The sequence below is a fragment of the Hyla sarda genome, chromosome 4 (genome assembly GCF_029499605.1).
Source record: "Hyla sarda isolate aHylSar1 chromosome 4, aHylSar1.hap1, whole genome shotgun sequence".
Classification (NCBI taxonomy): Eukaryota; Metazoa; Chordata; class Amphibia; order Anura; family Hylidae; genus Hyla; species Hyla sarda.
This window is the reverse complement of record NC_079192.1, coordinates 391870179-391888138: the sequence shown is the minus strand read 5'-3', so window position 1 is coordinate 391888138 and position 17960 is coordinate 391870179. Positions and strand designations below refer to the sequence as shown.

General features: G+C 45.1%; 1 protein-coding gene across 15 annotated transcripts in view; it reads right to left on the bottom strand.

The window, feature by feature from the left end:
• The window catches only part of LOC130267399 (protocadherin gamma-B3-like), a 112087-nt gene that overhangs the window by 11602 nt on the left and 82525 nt on the right, over nt 1-17960 (bottom strand). The window contains exon 1 of one of the 15 annotated variants that reach the window (XM_056517159.1): nt 8038-8228. The exons of 13 other annotated variants lie outside the window; for them this stretch is intronic. The gene's annotated coding sequence lies outside the window, so the exon portion shown is untranslated. Of the gene's footprint in view, nt 1-8037; nt 8229-17960 lie in introns of those variants that run through there. One more of the 15 variants, XM_056517158.1, reaches the window with a different exon arrangement.

The window sequence follows — 17960 nt, the reverse complement described above, 5'->3', positions numbered from 1 at the left end:
GCCATTTTGTAACTTTTGGGAGCTTCCGTTTCTATGCAGTACATTTTTCAGTAAAAATGACACCTTATCATTATTCTGTAGGTCCATACGGTTAAAATGATACCCTACTTATATAGGTTTGATTTTGTCGCACTTCTGGAAAAAATCATAACTACATGCAGGAAAATTTATACGTTTAAAAATGTCATCTTCTGACCCCTATAACTTTTTTATTTTTCCATGTACGGGGCGGTATGAGGACTCATTTTTTGCGCCGTGATCTGAAGTTTTTATTGGTATGATTTTTGTTTTGATCTGACTTTTTGATCACTTTTTATTCATTTTTTTATGTTATAAAAAGTTACCAAAATACGCTTTTTTGGACTTTGGAATTTTTTTGCGCGTACGCCATTGACCGTACGGCTTAATTAATGATATATTTTTATAGTTTGGACATTTACGCACGCGGCGATACCACATATGTTTATATTTTTTTTTTTTACACTGTTTTATTTTTTTTATGGGAAAAGGGGGGTGATTCAAACTTTTATTAGGGAAGGGGTTAAATGACCTTTATTAACACTTTTTTTTTACTTTTTTTTTGCAGTGTTATAGGTCCCATAGGGACCTATAACACTGCACACACTGATCTCTCATCCTGATCACAGGCGTGTATTAACACGCCTGTGATCAGCATTATCGGCGCTTGGATCTCAGGCACGGAGCAGTCATTCGTCGATCGGACACCGAGGAGGCAGGTAAGGGCCCTCCCGGTGTCCGATCAGCTGTTCGGGACGCCGCGATTTCACCGCGGCGGTCCCGAACAGCCCGACTGAGCAGCCGGGATACTTTCAGTTTCACTTTAGAAGCGGCGGTAAGCTTTGACCGCCGCTTCTAAAGGGTTAATACCGCACATCGCCGCGATCGGCGATGTGTGGTATTAGCCGCGGGTCCCGGCCGTTGATTAGCGCCGGGACCCACGCGATATGATGCGGGATCGCGGCGCGATCCCGCTTCATATCGCGGGAGACGGCGCAGGACGTAAATATACGTCCTGCGTCGTTAAGGGGTTAAATAAAAGTTCCAGTTATTTGCAGAATTCCTGCTGTGGACATTCCTTTATTGCCTGCCGTTTTTGGGTTGGTTGTCGGCAGGGCCTTATACAGAAAACAACCATATCCTGGCGTTACGACAACTCAGGGGTTAATAACACCTTACCCCCTGGGTTAATACCATCAGACCCTGCTACACCGCTGCAAAACCCCAGACACCACACTTAATCATACCTATACTTATATACTCTTAATAAAATTGCATTACTAGTTACAGTCTATGAATAATAAACTGTTGTATTTTGATGATTTTGTGTTCTTTTTTGTGATGTTTTTGGGGTGCACTCAATGTATGCAACATGTATTGGCATACTTCTTAACTTAAAGGACGATTCCAGGTTTTCTCTTTTTCTGCCTTTGAGTCCGTGATGCCAAGTTATAATACTGTGTAATACGCTTATATTACCACTGTGCGCCGCTTTGCCACAGTGGGGGAGATTTATCAAAACCTGTGCTGCAGTGGGTGGATGGATAGCAGTGTGGAAGGGATTTACTGAAGTAATGCTATCCACCCACCCACCACGAGGTGGCGGAAGCATGAGGAGCCCATATAGTGGCTGAATGACCCAGCCTGTAGTTGGCAACAGCCTGACGAGACCATAGGGCCTACAATTGAAAATATTAAAGATATTTTTTAATATTTAAATTGAAGATCTCAAATAGATGAACCTAAAAATGAACCCAGCTGGGTCATTCAGCCACTACATGGTTTCCTCATGCTTCCGCTACCTCCAGGCTGTGTCACTGTACCGTCATGTGGTCTCCTCATGCTGCTGGCACATTTAATAAAACTTTTTAGGTTCATCTATTTGAAAACTTCTATTTAAATGTTAAAAAATATCTTTAATCTTTTCAATTAAAGATATTTTTTAACATTTAAATAGAAGTTTTCAAATAGATGAACCTAAAAAGTTTTATTAAATGTGCCAGCAGCATGAGGAGACCACATGACGGTACAGTGACACAGCCTGGAGGTAGCGGAAGCATGAGGAGACCATATAGTGGCTGAATGACCCAGCCGGGAGGTGTCAACAGCCTGACGAGACCAAAGGGCCTCCCAATTGGAAAGATTAAAGATATTTTTTAACATTTAAATTGAAGATTTCAAATAGATGAACCTAAAAAGTTTTATTTAATGTGCTAGAAGCATGAGGAGACCACATGGCGGTACAGTGACACAGCCTGGAGATGGCGGAAGCATGAGGAGATCATATAGTGGCTGAATGACACAGCCTGGAGTTGGCGGCAACAAGAGCAGACCATATAGTGGCTGAATGACACAGCCTGGAGTTGGCGGCAGCATGAGTAGACCATATAATGGCTGAATGACACAGTCTGGAGTTGGCGGCAGCATGAGGAGACCATATAGTGGCTGAAGGACACAGCCTGGAGGTGGCGGAAGCATGTGGAGACCATATAGTTGCTGAATGAGACAGCCTAAAGGTGGCAGCAGCATGAGGAGAACATATGGTGGCAGAATGAGACAGTCAGGAGCAGGCATCAGCATGAGGAGAACATATGGTGGCAGTATGAGACAGCCTGGAGGTGGCATCAGCAGCATCAGGAGTCCTGAAAGTGACCCGGTGACATAGTGGGGCAGTGGGTGGATCTTCAAGGTGTGTTGACACGGTCATGTCTAGGTATGCCACCACCTGCTGGTTCAGGTCCTGCTTCAGGCCTATCTGATGCTGATGAGTTGCTTCACTATGTGGGTGAAGAAAGCTACTCATCAGCGACTGTAGACTCAGGCTGATGGAGCTGGTACTGCTCCTGCCACCCCACCCCTCCCCAGCAGCCATGGCAGTGGAAGGTGAGCACAGAGGGCCCAAAACCGCCCATCTCACAAAATCTAAACCATGCTCCACTGTGCCCCTTCCTCCTCCAGTTCAGTCCCCCCACAGGGCTCATGTGGCCGTGAGAGGCAGGCACCACGTCTCTCACGTTGCCAGTGCCCTGACCAGCCATGGTTTCCAACACATATTGTAGTAAATAAAGCCGTGTAACGACGTTGTTCATCCCGTAATCTTGGCGACTGACTAATTAGGTGGCCTACTCAAAGGGCCTGAGCAAACAGCAGGTGTCACGTATGAGCTGCCACTGGTTGACATTTAAGTTAAACAGGGGAGTCCCCCTATCCGCTTGGATCATTAAGAAATTGGTGATGGCTTTTCCCTGTTTGTATACTCGGTCCAATATATGGAGAATGGAATTCCAACGTGTGGAAACATCGCAAATCAGACTATGTTGGGGGATTCCGTTCTGATGCTGCAGCTCAAGGAAGGAATAAGCCATAATTCAATTTCTTGATTAATGACTTTTAGCAGTTCCTACCCTGTGTGACTCCGTTTGCAAAGGCAAACCATGTGAAGAACAGCGTGACACCGCCATGCCCTGCACACATGATATGCTGGAGGGGCACTGAGACTTGTCCGACATACTGACAGTGTGTATTATTACTACTATTAAAACAGTATTTGTCTACAACACCAGCAGGTGTGTACTTTTGGCTGGCCTTTCACAGTATCTAGGCCCTTAAAACTGTAACAGGAACAAAATGGTACACCTTTTAGTTGTACGTATGTGGTACGCACTTATGAGGGGAGGACAATGCTCTCCAGTATGCTTAAAACAGTATTTGTCTACAACACCAGAAGGTGTGTACTTTTGGCCGGCCTTTCACATTATCTAAGCCCTTAAAACTTTAACAGGAACAAAATAGTACACCACTTAGATGTACGTATGTGATATGCACTTATGAGGGGTGGACAATGCGCTCCAGTATGCTTAAAAACAGTATTTGTCTACAACACCAGCAGGTGTGTACTTTTGGCTGGCCTTTCACAGTATCTAGGCCCTTAATAATTTAACAGGAACAAACTGCTACACCACTTAGATGTATGTATGTATATGCATTTATGAGGGGAGGAAAAGGTGCTCCAGTAAGCTTAAAACAGTATTTGTCTACAACACTAGCAGGTGAGTACTTTTGGCTGGCCTTTCACGGTATCTAGGCCTTTAAGACTTTAACTGGAACAAAATGGTACACCACTTAGATGTACGCACAGCTTACACTTAATAGAGGACAATACGCTTTTAGCGCTCTGCTCACCCTAACTGGCTGGCTACTATTAGCTTTTCAGTTGTTGTACACACCAGTGCTGCAGCAAACAGTCGCTGTGTACTACACCCAAAATTGGGAGAAAGGGTCGGGGACAGGTAAAGGTAAGGGGGTTAGACAGTGGAAGGGTAAGGTCAAATGAGCAGCACACTGCACACTAAAAGACATATCGGTATATAAAAAAAACAGAGATACTTATAGGGAGACTCAGAATTACATAAGGGCGGCAGAAGAATCTAAAAGGAAAAAATAGGCAATCATAGCACAACCGATATCATGAGGACAAATAATAAGACACATCTGCACTGTGGGGCGAGGAAATCCAAGGCTGCCATGTTTTAGTAAATTGGGCCATAGTATCAGTGCGTAGCGCATTGAGTTTCTCAGACACCAAGATGCTATTTACTCTATCGAGAACCATAGGAACAGAGAGAATTGGGGACTTCCATTTGGAAGCTATGTGAATTCTAGCAGCTAATAAAATATGTTGAACAAGAGGGAAGGCAGACGTGCAGAGCCCAGCAGGTTTGAGGCTAAGGAGGCAAGCCAGGGGATGAGGAGAACATGTTGTGTCAGTGAGCGAGGACACTAAATTCAAAATAGTGGTCCAAAAGGAAGCCACTAGAGGGCAAGTTCACCAAATGTGAAGCATGATGCCCCTTTCAAGACAACCTCTGAAACATAGAGGTTAAACCTCTGGGTAGACTGAATGGAGCCGTGAAGGGACATAATATGTCCTATGTCAAATTTTAAGGGCCGTTTCGACCAATGAGACTTGCCAGCTGCCTTTGCTGAGATGAGTGCAGCACGTATGCTAATCCTCCAAAGGAATTGTCTGCTGAAGATCACTTCCCACTGCAGCATAAAAGGAAGTTTACGGCCTTTAGGGGGTTGATTGAGGGAAGAGTATAGGATAGAAAGAGACCCAGAAGGAAGAGGAGAGTAAATAGCCATTGCTTCATAGGAGGCATCTACAAGAGAGTTTAAGGAGACAGTGAAAAAATAGATCTGGGTAAATCTGAAAGATTTTCCAGGATGAAATCTTGAAATAAACATGGCTTGCGTAATTAGTTTTTTGCCCACGAGAAAGTGGTGAAGGAGAGCCAAATGGTTAGTAATCCACCAGGAAAAGTCAGAAAGATGAAGACCAGGGGGAAAGGCAGGATTAAGGAATAGTGGAGTTGCAGGAGAGATAGGAGACTGGTGGGAATATTTGAAATGAACAGAACGCTAGAGAAGAATAGAGTGAAGGGAGATTGAAGCTGACAGGGGGACAAGTGAAGTAACCTGGTCAGTAACCCACATGAGGGAAGCAAGGGTATAAGGGGTCAGAAGCTAGTTTTCAAGGGTCACCCATCTAGGGAAGGTCAGGGGAGCATTACAGAGGAACAGTTGTGCTAATCTGGCTGCCCGATAATAAAGAAGAAAATTGGGGACCGAGAAGCCACCTATTGTTTTGTGGTAATACATAATAGAGCAGGGAACACGGGGGGTGGAGACCTTGACAGATAAATCTAAATACATCCGCTTGTAACGACCGTAACTCATGGAGTCGGTTCGGGACAGGGAGAGCAGACAAAATATAGAAGTCTCGGCAAGACCATCGTTTTAACAGTATGGATGCGGCCCAAACAAGATATATGGGGAAGATCCCATCTGGCTAGGTCTGCGTGGATAGACTTAAAGAGGGGCGTATAATTAAGTTTATACAGAGGAGACAGGGAGGTAGGGAGTGAGATGCCAAGATAAGAAAGGAAGGAAGAGGAAGGATAGAGATACGGACTTAGGGGTATTGCAAAAGAAAATTTCCCACTTAGATCTGTTTACAACCAAGCCTGACACCAAGGCAAAGCGGTCAAGTGCTTCAAACAGATTTGGGAGGGAGATTAGTGGCTTTGTAAGTGTTAGAAGGAGGTCATCAGCGAACAAGTTGACTTTATATTCATGATGCTTCACCCGTACCCCAGAGACATCAGGATAATTTCTGAGGAGAGTTGCCAGGGGCTCCATAGCAAGAGCAAACAGTACTGGAGATAAGGGACACCCCTGGCGAGTTCCCCTCTGAATGGATATACGGGATATATGGGGTGAGGACAGACCTAAATTTTTTATAATATTGCGCAGAAAGGCCATCTGGGCCTGGTGCTTTTTTCTCAAGGTCAGAGATAGATCGAGCAACCTCCTCGTCCTTAACAGGAGAATTGAGAGAGTCTCTATCCAGATGAGAAATGCTATTGTATTACATTGAGCCATGTAATCAGCGCTCGATTGCTAGGCATTCAACAATCACTTAGCCAGGGAAGACACCGAGGGACATAAAGGGCCCTGGGCTTCCCCAGAAACCCATCAGCAACCGAATCTGCAAGAGGTGCCAATGGGTCCCCTAAAGACAAGGGATTACCGGCATTTAATGTTTAAATGCTGTGATTACCAACAAATGACAGCTGCTGATAGCAGCAGGCATTTGCCGTTTATAACGCGGACCAACGCCATATTCCCCTCACCCGACCCACGACATACATGTACGTTATGAGTTGAGAAAGGGTTATACTCATCTATATATTTTATATAAAATTTTATTATATGATAAAATAATCCTGAAATCTTGTAGTTTTCAATCTGGCCACTATGCCTAAAAGTAAGCTGAGACTTCTTGTCCTGTCTGTGATAAGGAGGAGGGTGCTGGAAAGTGATCTGTACAGCATTAGAGTAAAAAGTGACACCTGTAGATAGATAGAGACAATAGCAGCTCAGTCTTCCCTCTCCCTTTAGAATGATCTTTCAGCAGGTCACAGTGCATGCTAACAAACCTTTCCCATACAAAGTATAGGGTCTGGAGAGCTTTATTTTTGTCTGTGTCCTTGAGGCTTTCTGTAAAGCATATCACTAAATGCTGTTAAAAACAGCCTGGGCAAGATGACTGCCCCCATAATAATGTACTAAATATAAAATAAATAAAACATTACAATCAGAACATAGAAACAGATTAGAAAAAAATAACATGTTTCAGTATCTAGGCCATTCATTCACTTTAAAGAGGTTATCCATCCCACAAAAAAGTATACACTCTATCCACAGGATAGGGGCTAAGTGTTCGGGTGGGGGATTTGACCGGCCGGACCCCCTGTGATCTCTATAATGGTGCCCCAACTGGCCGTTCCCCATTGCCGTTCAAAGCTCTATGCATTGTCTATGGGAGTACTAAAGATACCTGAGAACAGCACTTTAGGGCGCTCCAGTATCCCTGGCGCTTTGGTATCTGCAGAGTGCCCATAGGCAGAGCAGGAAGTGTTACCATCTGCATCCATGCAGCTGTAACAGCTGAGGCCTGTTCTGGAGATGGAGGTGTGGTGTCCAACACTCATCTCTAGAACAGGACGCGACTTGCAACTGCATGCAGCGGCAGATGGCACACACTTCACGCACTGTCTATGGGCACGCTGAAGATACCGAAGTGCCCTTGTATTTCCAGAACGGGGGCCCCGACTCTCCCAGCTGCATGGAGCGGCAGATGGCATGTGCTGTTTGCCACTCTATGCATTGTCTATGGGAGTTCTGGATGCTAAGCATTGTCTCCTAGAGGTCAGACCCCCTGTGATCAGACACTTATCCTCTCATCCTGTGGATATGGAATATGTTCTTTTTGGCTGGATAATCTCATTAAGGAGGATTGAGTGGCCGTGTTCATACTATATGTCTTCTCCATCCCCTCTCCTACAGCGGGCCGGCATTAAAATGCAGCTCGCTGTGACACAGATACCAATAATATAAGCATCGAATTAAGATAAAGGGATTGCTACAAAAGATCTTTTGTTCTTGAATACTAACACGTTCTCTCAGTCCCTATGATTTATCTCTGGCCTCATTCTGCATTTGCCAAAACTAAAATAGTCAGCAATCTTTATATAGGTTTTTACGCTTCACAGAAATCAATGCAGGCGGCTGAATGAAGGCGAAGCCGGGCCCGAAGAGCTGCGTATTCAGCGCTCACGTCTGCAGTCCCCTTCACAGTTGCTACGGCAACCTATTGCCAGTTTGTTTACATGGCCCTGCATGTGCGGGTGCTCAGGCACAGTACAACACCAAGGGGCTATGCTTTTATTATAAGTGGGTGATAAAAATAACAGCTGAGCATGGAGCGATGAAAGGAGAAACCAGCAAGAAATGAGAGGAAAGGAGCAGGATGGAAATAATATAGAAAACACATGAGGGCAGATCTATAAAAGTATCAATGTCCGTGTAAGGGAAAACTGGGGCAAGAAGGGGCATAAAACCAGCACTGGAGGTGGACGCCAGATCTCTCGCACAATTTATGGAGACTATAAATGATATCTGAAACATATCTATCTGATTGACCTGGGCACGATGGTGGCATATTTTATCATTAATTTTCTTAAGGTGGCTGTTACGCCGAGCGCTCCGGGTCCCTGCTCCTCCCCGGAGCGCTCGCGGCGTTCTCCTCTCTGCAGCGCTGACTGGGAGCACTGCACTGACACTCACGACGGGGATGCGATTCGCATAGCGGGACGCGCCTACTCGCGAATCGCATCCCAAGCCACTTACCTGTCCCGATCCCCGGCTGTCACGTTCTGGCGCGCGCGGCTCCGCTCTCTAGGGCGAGAGCGCGCCAGCTCCCTGCTCATATAACCTCACTTCCCCTTTGCCGGATCTTGTTGCCTTGTGCCAGAGAAAGCATTTAGTGTATGTCCCAAGCCTGTGTTCCAGACCTTCTGCTGTTGCCCCTGACTACGACCCTTGCTGCCTGCCCTGACCTGCTACGTCTGACCTTGCTCTTGCCTTGTCCTTTTGTACCACGCCTGTCTCAGCAGTCAGAGAGGTTGAGCCGTTACCGGTGGATACAACCTGGTTGCTACCGCCGCAGCAAGACCATCCCGCTTTGCGGCGGGCTCTGGTGAATACCAGTAGCAACTTAGAACCGGTCCACCGGTATGGTCCACGCCAATCCCTCTCTGACACAGAGGATCCACCTCCAGCCTGCCGAATCATAACAGTAGATTCGGCCATGGATCCCGCTGAGGTGCCGCTGCCAAGTCTCGCTGACCTACCCACGGTGGTCGCCCAGCAATCTCAGCAAATCGCCCAACAAGGACAGCAGCTGTCGCAGTTGACCGCCATGCTACAGCAACTTCTGCCACTGCTACAGCAGCAACCATCTCCTCCGCCAGCTCCTGCACCTCCTCCGCAGCGAGTGCCCGCTCCTAGCCTCCGCTTGTCCCTGCCGGACAAATTTTATGGGGACTCTAGACTCTGCCGTGGTTTCCTGTCTCAATGTTCCCTACATATGGAGATGTTGTCGGATCAATTTCCTACAGAACGGTCTAAGGTGGCTTTCGTAGTTAGTCTTGTGTCTGGAAAGGCCTTGTCTTGGGCCACACCGCTCTGGGACCGCAATGATCCTGCCACAGCCACAGTCCAGTCCTTCTTCGCTGAAGTCCGTAGTGTCTTCGAGGAGCCAGCCCGGGCCTCCTCTGCCGAGACTGCTTTGCTGAACCTAGTCCAAGGGACTTCTTCTGTAGGCGAATACGCCATCCAGTTTCCTACCCTTGCCTCAGAGCTAGCCTGGAACAATGAGGCCCTCTGCGCGACCTTCAAGAAAGGCTTATCCAGCAACATCAAAGATGTACTGGCCGCACGAGAAATTCCAGCTAACCTGTCTGAACTTATCCTTTTGGCCACCTGCATCGACAAGCGTTTTTCTGAAAGACACCAGGAAAAGGACCTTGAACTCTGGGCACCTCTCTCCCAGTATCCTTTGCAATCTACCCCTGTGCCTCCCGCCGAGGAGGCTATGCAAGTGGATCGGTCTCGCCTGATCCTTGAAGAGGGGACACGCCGCAGAGATAAAAATTTATGTCTGTACTGCGCTAGTACCAAACATTTCTTGGTGGTTTGCCCTATTTGTCCTCCGCGTCTGGGAAACACACGCACCCTGTTCAAATGGGAGTGGCGTCCCTTGGTGTGAATTCTGCTTCTCCACGTCTCACTGTGCCCGTGCGGATTGCTCCTTCTGCCAACTCCTCCTTCTCAGCTGTGGCCTTCTTGGACTCTGGTTCTGCTGGAAATTTTATTCTGGCCTCTTTGGTTAATAGGTTCTGCATCCCGGTGACCCATCTCGTCAAGCCGCTCTACATTTCTTCGGTCAACGGAGTAAAATTGGACTGCACTGTGCGTTACCACACAGAACCCCTGCTTATGAGCATTGGACTGCATCACGAGAAAATTTAATTTTTTGTTCTGCCCAACTGCACCTCTGAAGTCCTCCTTGGTCTACCATGGCTCCAACGTCATTCTCCCATCCTTGGCTGGACCACCGGGGAGATCAAGAATTGGGGTCCTGCTTGTCACAAACGATGCCTCACATCTGCTCCTCATAGCCCCCTTCCTGGTAACACTCTGCCCCGTGACAAGCTTCACCCTCTGCCCCCCCTCCCCATTCCCACTTCTTCTGGATTGCCTGCCGCTGATGTTGCTTCCCAGGACTTCTTTTTTTTCTGGAAGGAAAATCAAGAGCCTCCCCCTATGTTCTCGTCTCATTTGAAGGGACAAGGAGACAAAAAGAGGGGGAGACCTAAGGGGGGGGGTACTGTTACGCCGAGTGCTCCGGGTCCCTGCTCCTCCCCGGAGCGCGCGCGGCGTTCTCCTCTCTGCAGTGCCCCAGTCAGACCCGCTGACCGGGAGCGCTGCACTGACACTCACGACGGGGATGCGATTCGCATAGCGGGACGCGCCCGCTCACGAATCGCATCCCAAGCCACTTACCTGTCCCGGTCCCCGGCTGTCACGTTCTGGCGCGCGCGGCTCCACTCTCTAGGGCGTGCGCGCGCCAGCTCCATGCTCATATAACCTCACTTCCCCTTTACTGCTTTGCCGGATCTTGTTGCCTTGTGCCAGAGAAAGCGTTTAGTGTATGTCCCAAGCCTGTGTTCCAGACCTTCTGCTGTTGCCCCTGACTACGACCCTTGCTGCCTGCCCTGACCTTCTGCTACGTCCGACCTTGCTCTTGCCTTGTCCTTTTGTACCGCGCCTGTCTCAGCAGTCAGAGAGGTTGAGCCGTTACCGGTGGATTAGAGGTATACATTGGTTGCTACCGCCGCAGCAAGACCATCCCGCTTTGCGGCGGGCTCTGGTAAATACCAGTAGCAACTTAGAACCGGTCCACCGGTACGGTCCACGCCAATCCCTCTCTGACACAGAGGATCCACCTCCATCCTGCCGAATCATAACAGTGGCATGTGTTGCTTTGGTCGTTTCATAAATACTTATCCCACAGGATATGGGATAAGTGTCTGATCATTGGGGTCTGACTTCCGGGACCCCATATGATTTACAAAACGGGGCCCGTATTTTACCTCTGATAGCTCTGGCCCTCACCTTCCACACAAATTGGTCTTGGGAGTGGCTTCCTGTTCCGCCTAAGTGGGACATCATGGTGGCCGGAATCAACGGAGTGAGCCATCATGCCAAAGACCTGTTTGTGTCGGAAGGTGGGAGTTGGAACGCTTTGAGGCAAAAAATGGGCCCTTTTCTGGAGATCGTGGGGGGTCCTACTGGTTGGAACTCCCACTCCTGTGATCAGACACTTACCCCTTATCCTGTGGATAAGACATTAGTTTCATTTACAGCCCCATTGACTGCAGTGCAGTTCGGGGGTGGAGTACCACTAAAAGAATGAGCAAGTTCATTCTTTTGGCGTAATTTGGATCCACCTCTGAAGTTTCTCTACAGAAAATCCACAGTGTGCACAGTTCAGCAGAATCGCATTGAGATCAACGGAATTCTGCCGCCAGCGGAATTCCAATTTGAATAATTCCGAGCTGAATGTCCGTAGTATATCAATTCAACATTATCAAAGAGAATCTGTCAGCTGTATTTGCTGCAAACATCAGTGGATCTCTATTAGATAAAAAAAAAGGAAACTGTACATATCCTGGAGCTGATGTTGGTTGTCAAACTTATAAAAAATTTTTTTTTTTCTAAGTGTCAAGGAGGCAGTGTCTAGCTGCACAAGTGCCACAGTCTGCCACACCTCCTCACTCACCCTCACCTCCCAGCCCCTACTTAATTGACATATGGAGCCATGTACATCAGTCAAGGAGGGGCTGGAAGGTAAAGGAAACCTTCTTTACATTTGGCTAAGAAATAAAACGCCAATTATATACATTTGGCAACTACCATTTATTTCTGATATATGAAGTGACAATTACGCTTTTCACCGTGCAAGGATTTTAAACACTATATTTTAATAGTTCGATAATCATGCACAAGGTGATACCAAATATGTTTGTTTTTTTTTTTTTGTAAAATGGGTAAAGAAGGGAGATTTTACTTTTTAAGTCACCGTAGGGGATTTTAACATGCAATCATTAGATTGCATTCACTTTTCAATGCCTTGCTCTGCCATACTGCATCAATAAAGCACTGATCCAGCAGGTAAGGGGACCCACTGCCACCATTTTAGCTTACCGGAACTCTCATCGTAGAGGTCCAATAAGCACCACTGAGCTACTGGCTACTTTCATTCTAACCTTTAGACACCATGATCGGCACAAGTGGTAAGGTGCTGTAGTGATCTTGTGAATTCGGTCGGCTCATTTGTGGATCTGTTTTTGTTGCGGAACTAAAACTACAGTAGACCACGGTTTTCATTCTGGCAACAAAAACGGGTACTGTCCGAAAATGTGACTAGCTGACTTCATCAGGCTCATTGAAATGAATGGGGCACGGAGCGAGTCTGATGAGTCCAGCTGCTGTATGGCCTAATTGTGATGTTAATGCAGCCTTACTTTCTGGCACCAGTTGATTTCAAATTTTTTTTTCTAGATTATCAATTTAGGGGGTGAAGAACTGATTTAGCTGTTCTTGCACAACAGAATTGCAGAGAACCAGGTTTGCAGAGAACTGAGGTAAACATTAGAGGTATACATTGGAAAAAAAGGAAATCTTACATGAATCTAAGGTTCAGACACAATGGGGTTTATTTACTAAGAGTGGAGTGTAGGTTTCTTTGTGGGTTTTGATTTCCCCAAGGTATTTACTAAGGTTTCCCTACATTTTGCACTTTTCACTACGTTTTACTTTTTTTTACACCTGTTCTGATCTGTCGGGTTTTCCTCAGCTCAAATCCACCACATTTTCTGTGGAAACCTTAGTAAATATGTTGTGATTTTTCAAAACTGTCGGGGCCACCCCCCTTTTGTCACGACCATGCCCACTTTATCCCGTGGAAACGCCCCTTTTCTGGTTTTACTTTTAAAATGGAGGGTTTTGTTTTTTTTGGTCGCAAATTGTGTCGCAAGGGACGTGCGACACAATTTGGGCGCAAAGCCCAACAAAAAGGAGTCGGGATCACGTTAGTAAATAAACCCCAATGTGAACAAAAGCAAACACTGTTCACACGAGTGGATATTTGTGTGCTGATTTTCCACAGCTGATCTGCTGCTTTTTATTTTCTTCTGCATATTTTATCATTAACTTACCAGCAAAAACTTAACAGCAGAAAAAAAGCTGTAGAAAATAAGCAGCTGAAAATCCACACTAAAATCCGCAGCAAAATGTGCTCGTGTGAGCCCTGTTCTAACTCACAGCGGATCTCCCGCTACGAGTTTTAAAAGGGGTGAAAACTCCGCACGCTACCCGCAGCACATTTTTGCCAGCGAAATCTCCACTGTTCAAAATCCACAGCAGACCATATTGACTTCAAGGAGGTCTGTGGCAGATTTTCTGCTGGCGAAAATCTGCTGCGGGTAGTGCGCGGAGACCCCGCCTGAAGATCCGCTGCGAGTTTGAAAAGAAGTCCGCTCGTGTGAACGAGTCCAAATACTGAGTGGCGATGCATACACTGTTCGCATTACCACTCACACTACATTTTAAGGGGTGAAAATGTTGCACCCCTAATATTTTTCCGAACACCACCCCTCCCCAGCATCTTCCCCTGTGCTACACCACTGGGTACCAACACCCAGCACCCCCTGCTGATCAGCTATATGTCATACACAGAAAATACAGCAGGAAGCAGTCAGCTCTATACATTGGGGGAGATTTATCAAAACCAGTGTAGAGGAAGAGTGGTGCAGTTGCCCATAGCAACCAATCAGATTGCTTCTTTCATTTTCCACAGGCCTCTTTAGAGGCCTGTGGAAAATGAAAGAAGCAATCTGATTGGTTGCTATGGGCAGCTGCACCACTCTTCCTCTGCACAGGTTTTGATAAATCTCCCCATTGTGTAGTGGCCATGCTAGGATACTACCTCTCAGCTGCTAATGAAATGAGAGAGTTAAAGGGGTACTCCAGTGGAAAAATTTTTTTTAAATCAGCTGGTGCCAGAATGTTAAACAGATGTGTAAATTACTTCTATTTAAAAATCTTAATCCTTCCAATACTTATCAGCTGCTGTATAGTACAGAGGAAGTCCCCATAGCAAACCTCTCCTGCTCTGGACAGTTCCTGACAGGGACAGAGGTGTCAGCAGGGAGCACTGTGGTCAGTTATACAGCAGCTGATAAGTATTGGAAGGATTAAGATTTTTAAATAAAAGAAATTTACAATTTTTTTTTAACTTTCTGTACCTAGATGATAAATTTTATTTTTTCCATTGGAGTACCCCATTTAAGCTACAGTAACCCAGTATGGCCACTCCACATTGTATGGAGCTGTCTGCCCTATTTTGTGTAGTAGATTTGTGTTTTGCATAAAGCCTGCTCTGTTAAAATGGGATACATGGAAAATATCCAATTGTGTTCTCTTATCTATAGAACTCTGCTCGCCATACAGTAAATAAATTGTAGCAGCACACCGTACATACATTATACTGCTATATAATGTCCAAATAATAAGTACATACAGTGCCTAAATAATGCTAAAATACAGTGCTCAAATGATACTGACACACAGTGCTTAAATAATACTCCCATACTGTGCTAAAATAGCAGTGTCACACAGTGCTCAAATAATGCCATACAGTAGAGTGAAGTAGAGTGTTCACATAGCAGTGCCATACCGTGCCCAGAATAACAATTCCATACAGTGGCCAAATAATAGTGCAATACAAAACCATGCCATATAATGCCAAATGTATACCACCGTGCTGTGCCTAAATAGTATGCAACATACAACTAAGTGCATACATACAGTACTTACATGTTTTATAGGGTCAGTTCAGCATCATTCCAACATCTACCTCCAGAAGCTGTCGGCATGACGTTCCATCATACCCTGTCTGCTAAATCTGCAATATACTTTTAGCTCTATGTTTACAACACCACCAATAAAATCAGCGAGCTACATAAAATACAACACGACCAATCATTTAAACCAGTGTTTCCCAACCAGTGTGCCTCCAGCTGTTTCAGAACTACACATCCCAGCATGCCCGGACAGCCTTTGGCTGTCCGGGCATGCTGGGATGCGTAGTTTTGCAACAGCTGGAGGCACACTGGTTGGGGAAACACTGCCTTAAATAAGGCAGGATGAAAGCACATCACACATGAATAAAACTCTTTTTACGTCTCCTCTGTCACTCCCTGTTCTAAAGAGGAGATGTAACTATGCCAACGCTACTTGAAGACTTTAAAGGGGTACTCCAGTGGAAAACATTTTTTTTTAAATCAACTGCTGCCAGAAAGTTAAACAGATATGTAAATTACTTCTATTTAAAAAAAAATCTTAATCCTTCCAGTACTTACCAGCTGTTGTATGCTACAGAGGTAGTTGTACAGTTCTTTTGTGTCTAACCAAAGTGCTCTCTGCTGACACCTCTGTCCATGTCAGGAACTGTCCAGAGCTATGGGGATTTGTTCCTGCTCTGGACAGTTCCTGACACAGACAGAAGTGTCAGCAGAGAGAACTGTTGTCAGACAGAAAAGAACTAGCAGCTGATAAGTACTGGAAGGATTAAGAGTTTTTAATAGAAGCAATTTACAAATCTGTATAAAACTTTCGGGTGCCAGTTGACTTAAAAAAAAAATCCACTGGCATACCCCTTTATGTGGTCTTTGTTAATAAATACCCATTCTTCTATAATATCAAAAAAGCCCTTTGTATCCGCCATTAAAAATAAATCTCCCAAATATTCTTAAAGGGGTACTCCAGTGAAAAACTTTTTTTTTTAAATCAACTGGTGCCAGAAAGTTAAACAGATTTGTAAATTACTTCTATTAAAATATCTTCATCCTTCCTGTACTTATTAGCTGCTGAATACTACAGTGGAAATTCTTTTCCGTTTGAAACACAGAGCTCTCTGCTGACATCACAAGCACAGTGCTCTCTGCTGACATCTCTGTCCATTTTAGGAACTGTCCAGAACAGCATATGTTTGCTATGGGGATTTCCTTTTACTCTGGACAGTTCCTAAAATGGACAGAGATGTCAGCAGAGAGCACTGTGCTCATGATGTCAGCAGAGAGCTCTGTGTTTCAAACGGAAAATAATTTCCACTGTAGTATTCAGCATCTAATAAGTACAGGAAGGATTAAGATTTTTTTTTATAGAAGTAATTTACAAATATTTTTAACTTTCTGGCCCCAGTTGATTTAAAAAAAAAAAAAAAGTTTTTCACCAGAGTACCCCTTTAAGCTTTAAACGTATTGAAGGCATTGACTGATGATACCTTGCATGTTTAAGAAATACATGTAGTTACGTTTTGAAAGCAAATGATATACCATGTGATTGCCACTTTGTTTCTTTACGTGTTATACTGGAACCTACAAAGTAAAAACGCAGCTTCAGATCACTGAGGCTCTCCATCCAATTCTGCATACAGAGCCGAATATCCTGGCAAGCTAGCGGAAAAGACACAGCAGGACATATTTTAGAGGTTCTCACCAGTACACTGTATATGACACAGTGTCTGTCCCTGATATGAAAATCAATTTATATTTCGAGAGATAAAAAAAGTACTGAAGCGAAACTCGGAAAGAATATGCTCCATGTTTGCAAGATTATAACAGGCCATCGCACCGGAAAGGGAGTATAGGAGCTGTACGTGAAGGAATACCCATCAAACTGCATTCATTAGGCTATGTTCATATGGCGGAGTACGCGCAATTTCGCACAAATTCTGTTCAGCAAAGCTTGCTGAACAGAATTGTGGAATTACGCCAGAATTCTACTGGAATCTCAGCAAAATTTCTGTGTTCTCAGGACACAGAATTCCCCAAAAAGTCAAGCCCCAATTGACTTCAATGGGATTCCACCACAGAATAAGATCGTGTCGAATGCCCGACGTGGAAATTCCGTTGTGTGAATAGGACAATAACATCCAATTGAAATTAATATACAGTAAATTTATGGGACTGAATGGAACAGCTGGAATCCTGTTGTAATGAATATACAGTAAATTTCGTCCGAATTGCACCGAATTCCTCACGGAAATTCCGTCATCTTATAGAAGTAGCAGAAACAAAAAACAGGTAATATGCCATAATGTGCAGTAGTAGTAGTAGTAATAGGAACTGTTGTATTTGCTTCATTTCGTTTCCGGTCAAAATGATCATCAACCGCATTGTCTGGTGTTAAAGGGGTACTCTGGTGAAAAACTTTTTTTTTATAAATCAACTGGTGCCAGAAAGTTAAACAGATTTGTAAATGACTTCTATTAAAAAAGCTTAATCCTTCCAGTACTTATTTGCTGCTGAATATTACAAAGGAAATAATTTACTTTTTGGAACACAGTGCTCTTTGCTGACATCACGAGCACAGTGCTCTCTGCTGACATCTTTGTCCATTTTAGGAAC